At 38.5% G+C, this 14,201-nt stretch overlaps 1 pseudogene; it reads right to left on the bottom strand.

Moving 5' to 3' along the window:
* Positions 1 to 13,404: 13,404 nt before the first annotated feature.
* On the bottom strand, positions 13,405 to 13,527 carry Gm25066 (annotated as a pseudogene).
* Between the last annotated feature and the right edge of the window lie 674 nt (positions 13,528 to 14,201).

Genomic DNA, 14,201 nt, shown 5'->3' with positions numbered 1-14,201 from the left:
ACTAAGGTCAAATCTAAGTGGATCAAGGAACGTCACATAAAACCAGAGACACTGAAACTTATTGAGGAGAAAGTGGGGAAAAGCCTTGAAGATATGGGCACAGGGGAAAAATTTCTGAACAGAACAGCAATGGCTTGTGCTGTAAGATCGAGAATTGACAAATGGAACCTAATGAAACTCCAAAGTTTCTGCAAGGCAAAAGACACCGTCAATAAGACAAAAAGACCACCAACAGATTGGGAAAGGATCTTTACCTATCCTAAATCAGATAGGGGACTAATATCCAACATATATAAAGAACTCAAGAAGGTGGACTTCAGAAAATCAAATAACCCCATTAAAAAATGGGGCTCAGAACTGAACAAAGAATTCTCACCTGAGGAATACCGAATGGCAGAGAAGCACCTGAAAAAATGTTCAACATCCTTAATCATCAGGGAAATGCAAATCAAAACAACCCTGAGATTCCACCTCACACCAGTCAGAATGGCTAAGATCAAAAATTCAGGTGACAGCAGATGCTGGCGGGGATGTGGAGAAAGAGGAACACTCCTCCATTGTTGGTGGGATTGCAGGCTTGTACAACCACTCTGGAAATCAGTCTGGCGGTTCCTCAGAAAATTGGACATAGTACTACCGGAGGATCCAGCAATACCTCTCCTTGGCATATATCCAGAAGATGCCCCAACTGGTAAGAAGGACACGTGCTCCACTATCTTCATAGCAGCCTTATTTATAATAGTCAGAAGCTGGAAAGAACCCAGATGCCCCTCAACAGAGCAATGGATACAGAAAATGTGGTACATCTACACAATGGAGTACTACTCAGCTATTAAAACGAATGAATTTATGAAATTCCTAGCCAAATGGATGGACCTGGAGGGCATCATCCTGAGTGAGGTAACACATTCACAAAGGAACTCACACAATATGTACTCACTGATAAGTGGATATTAGCCCCAAACCTAGGATTACCAAGATATAAGATCCAATTTGCTAAACACATGAAACTCAAGAAGAATGAAGACTGAAGTGTGGATACTATGCCCCTCCTTAGAAGTGGGAACAAAACACCCATGGAAGGAGTTACAGAGACAAAGTTTGGAGCTGAGATGAAAGGATGGACCATGTAGAGACTGGCATATCCAGGGATCCACCCCATAATCAGCATCCAAACGCTGACACCATTGCATACACTAGCAAGATTTTATCGAAAGGACCCAGATGTAGCTGTCTCTTGTGAGACTATGCCGGGGCCTAGCAAACACAGAAGTGGATGCTCACAGTCAGCTAATGGATGGATCACAGGGCTCCCAATGGAGGAGCTAGAGAAAGAACCCAAGGAGCTAAAGGAATCTGCAACCCTATAGGTGGAACAACATTATGAACTAACCAGTACCCCGGAACTCTTGACTCTAGCTGCATATGTATCAAAAGATGGCCTAGTCGGCCATCACTGGAAAGAGAGGCCCATTGGACACGCAAACTTTATATGCCCCAGTACAGGTGAACGCCAGGGCCAAAAAGGGGGAGTGGATGGGTAGGGGAGTGGGGGTGGGTGGGTATGGGGGACTTTTGGTATAGCATTGGAAATGTAAATGTACTAAATACCTAATAAAAATGGAAAAAAAAAGAAAATATCTAATAAAAAAGATATTTAATTTTATCCACCTATTTACTGAAAATAGATTGTTAAGGGATGATGAAAGTATGTAGTCCTAAAATTTATATTAAGACACTCATAAAGATACTGAGTTGAAGATATGTTTATGTCAGGATCCTACTGGGACATTCAAGTACTGAGGTGAGGTGTAGAGTGGGCACACCAGAGGCTGATTACCTCTGGTCTTCACTTTCTCTTATTGTTCTGGGGGACAGAAGCTGATGACTTCCAGCAATTAACTCTTTTTCTCTCCTGAAGTCCAAACTGAGGACTTTTGGCCATTTAACTCTCTCTTGCTATTCTAAGGTCAAAAGCTAATGGCTTCTGGAAATTACTCCCTGCTGATAGCAACAGGGGATTAAGATAGAATCTTAGTTACTTGGGCTCTTTTTCTTTGACTTAGGGGCTTCAGGATGGCCAGGCTTTCAGCTTCTTCATGAGATAGAGAGAAAGAAAGAAAAGAAACAAAACAAAACGATGAGAAAAGAAAAGGAGAGGAGAGGAGAGGGGAGGGGAGGGGAGGGAAGGGGAGGGGAGGGAAAGGGAGGGGAGGGGAGGGGAGGGGAGGGGAAGGGAGGGGAGGGGAAGGGAGGGGAGGGGAAGGGAAGGGAGGGGAAGAGAGGGGAAGGGAAGGGGAGGGGAGGGGAGGGGAGGGGAGGGGAGGGAAGGGAAGGGAAGGGAAGGGAAGGGAAGGGAAGAGAAGGGAAGGGAAGGGAAGGGAAGGGAAGGGAAGGGAAAGAGAAAGAAGAGAAGAGAAGAGAGAAGAGGGAGAAAGGAATGAAAGAAATAAAGTCAAGCACATACTGACACACACATACCAGATGAAGCAGAATAGGGTTACACTGCCAGGTCTTAGTTCTATACCATCTCAAAAATTACCTCATGGTAAGTATTAGGTAGAACCATTATGGCAGAATAATTGATTACATGGTTTTCTAAACACCTTTACATTCCATAAGTTCATAGTAAATTTAAGGAAATAGTTTGTTTCACAATTCAATAAAGTTTAAGGAGTCACAGCATAATTGCTTACACGTCTTTCTAATAAGACTAGTACCTAATTAAGCATTCCTTATCTATTTTTTAGCTCTACAAGTTCATTGTATGTCTAAAGCAATGGTTTTATGACACAAGTTAGCAAGGTTTTGTCAGGAAACAAATCATCTGCCTTATGTCTTATTTTGAAGTCTTCTATAGATAAACTAGTCCATCATTTATTTTCAGTCCTTGTACCTACAACAAATTGCCAACCCCCAGCTTATGACCTTTAGTTACTAGATAGGCCCCCATTCCTAGACTAAAAAGGATGTTTTCCAGGAAGCAGGAGTGGGTGGGTTGGGGAGCAGGGCAGGGGGACGGTATAGGGGACTTTCGGGATAGCATTTGAAATTATATATTTGTTCTAACAAGCAGCTAAAAGAGTCAGATACAGATATTTGCACCCAACCAATGTACAGAAGCTGCTGACTCCTGTGGTTGAATTATGGAAAAGCTGGAAGAAGCTGAGGAGGAGGGTAACCCTGTAGGAGGACGAGCAGTCTTAATTAACCTCGACACCTGAGATCTCTCAAACACTGGACCACCAAACAGGCAGCATACATGAGCTGATATGAGGCCCCCAACACACATACAGTAGAGGACCGCTGGGTCTGTGGTCAATTAGAGATGTTGCACCTAACTCTCAAGAGACTGGAGGCCCCAGGGAGTTTAGAGATCAGGTGGGGTTGGGGGTGAAGACATCCACATGGAAACAGGGTTTAGGGAGGAGGTATGGGATTTGGAACAATAGGAGGTTAGACAATAAGATCTGTAGTGTAAAAATAAATGAATAAATAAATAAATAATTTTCAATAAAATAATAAAAAATAAAAATAAATTTTCCCAAGCCTGTTGTCTTTTCTAGTGCAATAAGGAACACAGGAAGCTTCACAGAGCTTCATTTGCACTTTGTACTCTACAGTGGACTGAAAATTACCTGTAACAATTCAGGGGTTCTACCAAATCAACAATTTGTCTAAACAGCATTACTATATGAAAGCACATCTTCATACTGATTCTGTAGGAAATCTGCCCAACAGAATAGTGGCAGGAAAGGTATATCTGAAGCAAGAAACAGTCTTGGGTAAAAGTCCCTGAGGTCCTTGCATCTCAGAGTACAACCATAGCAATCATGCAAATCTCCAGAAAACTCACGTGCTTGCCATAGTCTTTCCTATATGGCTTCTGTCATCTGTAGATAGAGATAGTGATTACATATAGAAACCTAATTAAGTAGTTGGTGGAGGTAAGATCCTAAACATTTTCTTGAGGAAATGTTGCAATACTAAAATGTTTCTAGTATTAAACTCCTGTGAGTGAAATGAGAGAAGCTCAAACCATTGAGTTGCTAATACACAGAAAGGAACCAAGAAGTGATCATTCAAAATAGTAACATACATTTAGTTTTTAAAAATGACCAGAACTGTGTCTCTAGTTGCATATGTAGCAGACAATGGCCTAGTCGGCCATCAATGGGAGGAGAGGCCCTTGGTCTTGCAAAAATCATATGCCCCAGTACAGGGGAATGCCAGGGCCAGGAAGCGGGAGTGGGTGGGTTGGGGAGCTGGGCAGGGGGAGGGATAGGGGACTTTCGGGATAGCATTTGAGGTGTAAATGAAGAAAATATCTAATAAAAAAAAGATGACAAGAGCTTTTACTGATGTGCATAAAATAACCTCAGTTGTTTACAATGTATTACAAACCCCATATATTTAGAATAGAATATAGGTTATCATTTCCTAGCAACTTTTGGCTAATAGTAAGATACATATAAAGTCACTACAGAGAAGGAGAAAAATAGATATGCAAAGAAACAGAAAAATTTGAAGCTTTCCACAATATATGGGAGAAGCAACATAATCTCATACTATCTATACTTTATTTCATCAATAATTGCTAAGGTCAGTTCAGGGGACTTTAGACTTGAACTCACTTTCAGATCTCAACATGTTCTGTAATGTACTTAACACATATCTTTATAAACATTATGAATCACTTTTATAACCATTCCACCAAACTGTGCATTATCACAAAAATTCAATCAGTTTTATCCCAAAAATAATTTCCCTGAGACATCATGGAAGACTGTACATGAACATTTTACCTTTACCTAAGGTGAGCCTGAAGTATCAGAGCAGTGAGGCGATGGCTTCCCCAGAGGGCTGAGGTAATTAAATTCACTGGAATGACACCTTTGTTCTTGTAGATGATAATATTTATATGATCTCATCTAGAAAATTCAAAGCAACGCCCAGAATATGTCTCTCCAAAACACTAAGTATTGATTTTAAAAAATTCCACAAGAGAGATTAATGAAAATCAAATGACCAGAAAAAATAGAAAAGAAAACATTGGTGTTAATGCCTCTACTGGCAAGTAACAACTATTACTTCTTCTTGTGTACACTTGATTCCTATTGATTAATGCTGACTTGGTAAGATAATAGGAAAGAGAAATCACTTTTCTGAAGGAAGCCACAAAAATAATTAAAATACAAAAACATTTCTATAGATCGCCATCTTCGTTGTTTCACAAAATGACCTTCAATGAAAGAAACACAGTGCCAGGATTTTAACTGTAGGTTTTACATTTTTATCTGTTTTATAATAAGTAGTGATAGCGGGTAGGAGAAGGCTGACATTGTTTATTTCAAATAAGTTCTTATAGATTGCAATTTCAATATTTTTTCTAATTTTATCCACTTTTGAATATTTTAGCTTTTAAGTAGAAGGAAATATTTGCCATAATTTACTACATTTTTATATGCCAGATGAAAAAATCTGTATAGAGTTTGAATCCTTTAAGAATTGAAATACTAGTTTAATGATAACTCCAGTTATTTGAATTTGCCAAGTGCATTTGCCCAAGTTTCTTCTTTGTTCTCTACTTTGATTTCTTCCTCATATACTTTTGCTAATTCCCTTAAACACAGAAATAGTCAGAGCTGGAATACATCTGTTACAACCATGTTAGAGACAAAAACAAAAACAAAAACCAATACTCTGGTCAGTAATTAAGTATAAGTAATTTATTATAATATAATTATTAATTAGATATAAGTAATCTATTCCTAGACTGGGATGCCTCATAGTAAATATAATTTCACTTCGTTTTAGCCTGAAAGCTTTAAGATTACAGAAATGAACACAGAGGAGGACAAAGAAATAATGACTGACATGGAAATTTCCTCCTCTCACATAACATCTAGGGAAACTTGTAGATAATTTTATATTGATACTCCAGAAAAAAATGGAAATGCTGTGAAAATCATTTGCAAGGAGAACTAAATAAAGCTAGCCTGTATGTACATGTTAGATGTACTTTTCCATGGTGGTGTTACTACTGCAATACCCAACTGGTTGTTTACAATGAGTGGTTATTGTAAACACTTCCTCCTGACTGCCCCTATTTACCTCCTCTTATCCTCATCCTCCTCTTCACCTCTTCTGTATTATAATGCGGGGTGTGCATTATAATGACAGTCTGGTGTTATCTCTGGCCCAAATGCATTGTAGTTATATTCAAAACAAAGATACCTACTGCTGCTCTCTTGTTTTATTTCTAGAAAACAATGCTACACCTGATATGAATCACAGTTAAAGATTTGACATTAAATAATTAAAATTGATTTCAAGTTCTTACTGAAATTAAATAAGCTGTTTCAAAGAAAATTAATACATAATTATAGTTTTAAATCTACATTCACAACAAATCCAAATAGCATCCTAAAGAGCTCATATCTCTAGCTGCAATTGGAAAGGTATATAAAGAAAATATCAAATAAAAAAAATAAATAAATTTTTTTAAAAAGAGAGAGACTAAATAGTGACTCTTTGGATAGTTGCTGAAAATACAGTTATCTGTGGTTTTTCTGTAAAAAGTCCTAATAAACATAAAGATAATGTACTTCATGTTTGTCTGAGTCACATTAAGCACAGGTGAAGATCAGTGGATTTTGTACTCTTCCACTGGCCTGCAAGTGCTAGGATTAGAGGTATGTGCCATTACTGTCTAGCTAGTAAGAAGGTTATGAGTACAAAATGACTAGAGATACTCTGGAAGCTTTGTATGGTGTATCACAAGTAATAGTTAGGGACTTCTTAATGCAAATTTATATCTTTTAGACTGTAAATAGATCGATTTTTTAATCTATTTTTAAAATTGAAAACAGGATTCGTCTCATACAGTTTAGCCCTACCACAGGTCCCCTCCCTCTACTCTTCCTACTTCCCTTCCCCTTAAGTTCTCCTCTTCTCTGTTTCCCTTCAAAAATTAGCAGGCCTCCAAGAGGGCTTTTGCTTTGTCTTCTTGTATCTTGTTTTGTCATATTTGGAAATTAATTTCTCAATAGAAATTCCTTTTTGGAAAAAAATTAAAGTAGACAAAAGGAAAAGAAAAATAATTTTCACCAAATTCTGGGAAATTTTTTTTCTTAATATGATACACAGGGACCTAAATTCATTTTAATAACATTTCCAAGTAACTCTGCAATTGCAAATTAGAACAAATGTATAAGAACACTTATATAAGGCTGCTATGAACCAAGTGGAACATGTGTCCTTATACATGTTGGAGCATCTTCTGGGTATATGCCCAGGAGTGGCATTGCGGGGTGCTCAGGTAGTACTAGGTCCAATTTTCTGAGGAACCACCAAACTGATTTCCAGAGTGGTTGTACAAGCTTGCAATCCCACCAGCAATGGAGGAGTGTTCCTCTTTCTCCATATCCTCACCAGCATCTGCTGTCACCTCAATCTTTGATCTTAGCCATTCTGACTGGTGTGAGGTAGAATCTCAGGGTTGTTTTAATTTTCATTTCCCTGTTGACTAAGGATGTTGAATATTTTTTTAGGTACTTCTCAGCCATTCCAGATTCCTCAGTTGAGAGTTCTTTGTTTAACTATGTACCCCATTTTAAAAATAGGTATATTTGTCTCTCTGGAGTCTAACGAGTTCTTTGTATATATTAGTAGCCATCTGTGGTCACAGGAACTGGGTCCCTGAGTGGGAGGCCGGAGCTGTATGGAAGGAAAAGGCTAGAGAAATAATGGAGGCCAAGACATGTTTCTGTTCAAGGCCCCCAAGTTTACTAAGAGTCTATGCTTATAAAGGGGGGGGGGGCATCCCCCACCAATCCATTCTTGGTGCATCAGTATTTTAGAGTAAAGCATCAGAAATATCAGAAACACAGAAATCAAACACAAGTTGATCTCTCTACAAAATATGACCTGTCACTTTCAGTGAGCATGTTTTGCAGTGACAAGAGAATGAAAGGTCTGTGCTTTCTTTATATTAATGTCAAGATGTCATCATTTTTGACGTCAGTGATCTAAACTGACCTCTTACTGTATATTATGAGATGGTAACACTGCTTTTTCAAGCCCACACTGATTATTCCTGTCCTGAATACCATTTTTTCTTTCTTACTCAATGAAACAGAAAAATAAATGATAGAGTAATAACACTTTGTACTTCCTGAATAAATACTTATGACTTAAGTAAACAGTAGTGCTTGATAGAGTGTCTGAATTTATAGTTGGCAGTGCTTTTGGATCATTAGTTTGCTTATTCTCTAGGTTATAAACATCATAGTTCTGTTCCATCCACAATACATTAGATTGGCTAAATGATTAGTAAAGAAATAAATGAAGTTACCAATATGAAGAATAAAATTTGAGAAAATACTAAGGCCATGATTTACAATTTCAAATAACTATTAACTTTTAAAATCATGTATATTTCAAAAGGTACAGAATACTATACAATTTTCCCCCATTGACAATATTCTATAGATTTGTCTGGTAGTAGGTATATTTTCAAAGCATGAATATTATACCAAATATTAAGAAGATTTATTATGAGAAACTTCACTGAGTTTTACTCTTGTTCATATGGATTCATGTACATACAAGATCAGAAACAAAGTCAGATATTGCTCATTTGATGCTATGTTTAGCAGCTTATTTTTAGTGTATATATATATATATATATTCTTTATTTCTTGATAATAACATATATCATTTTTCTGTAATTTTTGGTTAATAATACAATACACATAAATTCATTACTGAGAAGGTGAATAATAGTTACTCAAGGAAACACAAGATTTTGGAGCTTTCCACAGTATATGGGAGAAGCAACATAATCTCATACTATCTATACTTTATTTCATCAATGATTGTCAAGGTCGGTTCAGTGGAACTGAGACTTGAACTCACCTTCAGATTTCATTTTGTTCTGTAATTAAACAATAGCTTTATAAATCTACGTGAATCACTTTTATAACTATTCTCCTAAACTGTGCATTATCACAAAATTCAATCAATTTTATCCAAAAATAAATTCCCTGAGACATCATGGAATACTGTACATGAACATTTTACCTTTACCTAAGGTGAGCCTGACGTATCAGAGCAGTGAGGCGATGGCTTCCCCAGAGGGCTGAGGTAAATAAATCTACCTTTGTTCTTGTAAGTAATAGTATTTGCATGGTCTTATCTAGAAAATTCAAAGCAATGCCCAGATATATCTCTTCAGAACACTTTAAGTATCAACTTAAAAAATACCCACAATAGAAATTAATGAAAATCAAATGGCTGGAAAAAAAAACATGGTTGTTAATTCATTTACTAGCAAGTAACAACTATTACTTCTTGTGTACACTTGATTTCTATTGATTAATGCTGACTTGGTAAGATAATAGGAAAGAGAAAACACTTTTCTGAAGGAAGCCACAAAATAATTAAAATGCAAGAATGTGTTTATAGATTATCATTTTCACTGTCTCACAAAACGAGCTTCAATAAGAAAAACACAGTGCCAGTATTTTAATAGCAGCATTTAACTTTGCATGTTTTAGTCTAATAAAGAAATTACAGAAACAACACCCTTCACAATAGTCACAAATAATATAAAATACCTTGGCGTGACTCTAACTAAGGAAGTGAAAGATCTGTATGATAAGAATTTCAAGTCTCTGAAGAAAGAAATCAAAAAAGATCTCAGAAGATGGAAAGATCTCCCATGCTCATGAACTGGCAGGATTATTATAGTAAAAATGGCTATCTTGCCAAAAGCAATCTACAGATTCAATGCAATCCCCATCAAAATTCCAACTCAATTTCTTCACTGAGTTAGAAAGTCAAAGCACAGCAGAACAACGTGGAACACAAGGTTGAAACTTTTTCTGGTGTGTACAAGAAGCTCACAGGCAAGGATGTTAATTTTGAATTCCCAGAGTTTCAGTTGTAAAGAAAATGACTGAATAAAATGTCATTCATAGGGAAAAAAAAAAAGGAAAGAAATGGCAATTTGCAAATTCATCTGGAATAACAAAAATCCTAGGATAGCAAAAACTATTCTCAGCAATCAAAGAACCTCTGCTGGAATCACCATCCCTGACCTCAAGATGTACTGCAGAGCAATTATGAAAAAAAAAAACCTGCATGTTACTGGTATGTTGGCAGATAGGTAGATCAATGGAACAGAATTGAAGACCCAGAAATGAACCCACACACCTATGACCACTTGATCTTTGACAAAGGAACTAAAACCATCCAGTGGAAAGAAGACAACATCTTCAACAGAAGGTGCTGGATCAACTGGCAGTCTGCATGTAGAAGAATGCAAATTGATCCATTCTTACCTCATTATACAAATCTCAAGTCTATGTGGATTAAAGAACTCCACATAAAAACAGAGACTCTGAAACTTATAGAGGAGAAACTGGTGATGAATCTTGAAGATATGGGCACAGGGGAAAGATTCCTGAATACCAACGGTTAGGGCTGTAAGATCAGGAATAGACAAATGGAACCTCATAAAATTGCAAAGCTTCTGTAAGGCAAAGGACACTGTCAATAAGACCAAAAGAAAACCAACAGATTAGGAAAAGATCTTTACCAATACTAAATCTGATAGGGGGCTAATATCAAATATATATAAAGAACTCAAGATGTTGGACTCCAGAAAACCAAACTACTATGTTAAAAATGAGGTACTGAGCTAAACAAAGAATTCTCAACTGAGGAATACCGAATGACTAAGAAGCACCTAAAAAATGTTCAACATCCTTAATTATCAGGGAAATGCAAATCAAAACAACCCTGAGATTCTATCTCATACCAGTCAGAATGGCTAAGATCAAAAACTCAGGTGACAGCAGATGCTGGCAAGGATGTGGAAAAAGAGGAACACTCCTCCATTGCTGGTGGGATTGCAAGCTTGTCCAACCACTCTGGAAATCAGTTTGGTGGTTCCTCAGAAAAATGGACATAGTTCTACTGGAACTTCAGGTTCTAAACCTGATATCAATGACAGTTCTACTTCACTGAAATCCATTTAAAAAATAAAGCAATAAATTTGAAGTTCCCATTTCTGACTATGATACTTATTTTTATTTTTCATGCTATCTGTGTAAAAATCAATAGAACGTTTTATTATGTCCTTTTCTCATGAAAAGCAATCAAGAATTTTATGTGTTAGGCCTATGTAGTGACTAAAATGCAATGATGTCTTATCTGATTCTTTTTCCAAAATACATAAAAGACTTTATAAGTCTTCAATAACAGCCTATTTTGCTAATTTGACCATCTTAAGTAGTTTATATTTGAACAAGAAAATAATACATTTTAGTTAATAGATAACCTTCCTGTATTTTTGTCTAAAGGAATAGCAATTTCTAGTTTTCATGAAAAGCAGAAGGGCTGGCACATAAACAGGGAAGAGCAAAACCTGCTTAAGTATTAATGAGGTGTGCTGTTTTTTAAAACTTTTCATTGGTTCTTTGTGAATTTACATCATGCACCACTATCAAACTCTTCTCTCCTTTATCCTCTATCTACCCTCTATCCTTATAATACCCCCTAATAGAGGAAAAAATGTCTCATAGTGTAAGCTGTAGTATGTTATGGTGTATCTCACAGAATACCGTTTGTCCATACTTCTTTGCTTACAAGTGCTCATTGCAATGAGTCCTTCACCTAGTAGGAGGCCTCTGGCTTCTGCTACATATCGATACTGAAACCTTAAAGGGACTCCTCTCAGATATCCTGTTGTGCCCCATGTCGTAGGTACCCTGTAGTTTTGAATCTGTCGGACCAGCCCACTCAACCACTCTAGCAGTTCATCAATGGAATAGATATTGGGGTGAGCCAGGTCAAAGCCTTGCATTTGGTCCTGAGATGTATCTGGGTTGGTCAGCCAGCCTGATTTACTATGCCCATACAATGAGGGTGAGCTCTCCCACCACTCCCCAGATGGCTCATCCAATGAGTCAGTAAGCAAAGATCACAGCCTGCCTCCTTCCTCTAAGCCCTCAAGGCCAGCTCATTCACACCTGTCCCATGAGGGCTAACCCTACTGTATTGCACAGATGAGGTACAGAGCCTGAGTGTTGCACCCAGTAATGATAAGGGCCAGTTCTTCTAATATTATGACCCCAGGGACAGGTCTCCCACATGATACAGATGACAAAAGAATGGGGAGGAGAGGAGGGCATCTCTCCCTCATCCTCACAATCACAAGGTGGACAAGAGGCAGGGCTAGCTCTCACACAGACATATCCAGTGCCAGCTAACCTGATGTAGGGCCAGCTCTAGCATGTTGTCCAGATGAAATACAGGGCCATCTCTCCTGAGTGATGAAACTGGTAAGGGTTAATGTACGATTTCCTACTCTCATGACTGCCAGGGCCATGTCTCTCTTTTGGCACAAGTAGCAAGTAGAGATGAGACTATCTCTCCTTCATCCATGGCACCTATATGGGAGATGAGTGTGGCAGGGCCAGCCCTTCCTTGTTCACACCCTTTGGGTGACTCATCTGCAATTCCTGCAACCAGAGCCAGCTATACTGTGATTCCTGGGCAGTGTGCTTGCAGCATTTCCTAGTACTAGGGACAGAGTCAGCTCACCTGCTCTCATGACCCCAGGGCCAGCCCTACCATGATGCTCAGGCAAGAGGTGGGGCCAGTTATGACTAGCCCTCAGACATCATGTTCCCAAGCAGAAGCCCTGGCTAGGGACCTCTGCCTGGCCTTTGATAATAACAGATCCCTGCTTCTGTGAGACCACAGACACAAACATGATCTCAAGGGGAAAAGGGAGTCTCCACCATGGTTACACGTACCATCATCAGCTACTCACATCAAGCTAATCCTCACTACCCATGAGTTTCCAGTTCTGTCTCTCTTCATTGTGCCCATGTTCTTCTGTTTCTCCTTCTTTTCCATTTCTCTACCACATACTTGCTCCTCTAAGTGGTGCCCAGGATCTCTTGAGTGTCAGGGATCATCTTAGGAGTTGTTTCAGGAGTGCTATGCCCAACCCATGCATTATGGAATGGGGTAGGGCTCATGTCAGTCATGACCCTCCAGTAGGCCTGTGCAGTGCCTGAAAGTCATGTCAAGCTAGCTCCCTGTCCAGGTCCATGGGACCAGACTGTTGTTCTTCTTCAACAAGATGACCCTGTATCGGGTTGTCTGGCTTGGTCTCACTCCTGACAAGATTCTGTGGTCTTTGATGGAGGTTCTAGTCGCTGATATGCTACAGACAGAGTTCGTCTAGTTTCTTGCTAGATCCCCACCCTGGAGTCCCATCTGGCCAACGCTGTACCCAACTAGTGGTCGTTCAAGGTAGCTCCCAGTCTGGCCCCGTGGCACCAATCTGGTAAACTTATGGTCATCTCATCCTTGCTTTCTTCAGGGAGTGTTAAGCTTCTAGCAGTGTTCAGGTAAGAACACTGAGCTTAGACATAGCCTCTCTGCTCTCTGCCACCTATTGACACACAGGTGACACAGTGGCCATGCATGCAATACTCTAAGGGCAGGCAATTAGGTATACTTAATCCACCAAGTTAATACCACACTCATAGCAAACCTGTCATTTTAGTGTTTTTCTCTTATAAAAGCTACTGTAAAATTGATAAAGACCAGGGTGTGATTCATTCATAGGTGGTCCTGTAGTTCTGAAGTATAATATATTCTTAACTATAATCTCCTAAGGATCTTCCTTGTTCCTGAGTAATGACACTACAACACAAGTGTTAAGCCTGGGTTTAAACTTCATTCCTGGCTCACAGTGCATGAGTAGTCTATGATCATACTGACTTTTGAAGCAAAAAATAAATGAAATATTATATTATCCAGGCAAATCAACATAATATTGATGAATAAGACTTAACTGAATATTTTAACTACAACTTTTCTCTACAGGGATGCTGTGGCTATTCACTGTTTTTGGAGCTTTAAATTGGTTGTTGGTCCCTACAACAAAACAGATTAAAACAGAGTTTAATGATGTTGTCTAGGGGAAACTGAAAATAAGGAAATAATGTGGGAATTAGGAAAAATATTTGACATTCAAAATGTAACTAAGGCAGGACCTGACTGAAAAAAAAAAATAGAGAATTTCAGAGAAAAATGGATGGCTCACTGCTTAAAGTGCTTGAAATAAAGGGATGAGAACCCAGCACCCACAAAAAGCAAGTGTGGTAGCCTGCACT

The sequence above is a fragment of the Mus musculus genome, chromosome 5 (assembly GCF_000001635.26).
Source record: "Mus musculus strain C57BL/6J chromosome 5, GRCm38.p6 C57BL/6J".
Classification (NCBI taxonomy): domain Eukaryota; kingdom Metazoa; phylum Chordata; class Mammalia; order Rodentia; family Muridae; genus Mus; species Mus musculus.
Note: the sequence above shows the minus strand (reverse complement) of the source record. Positions and strands in the feature narration are given on the sequence as shown.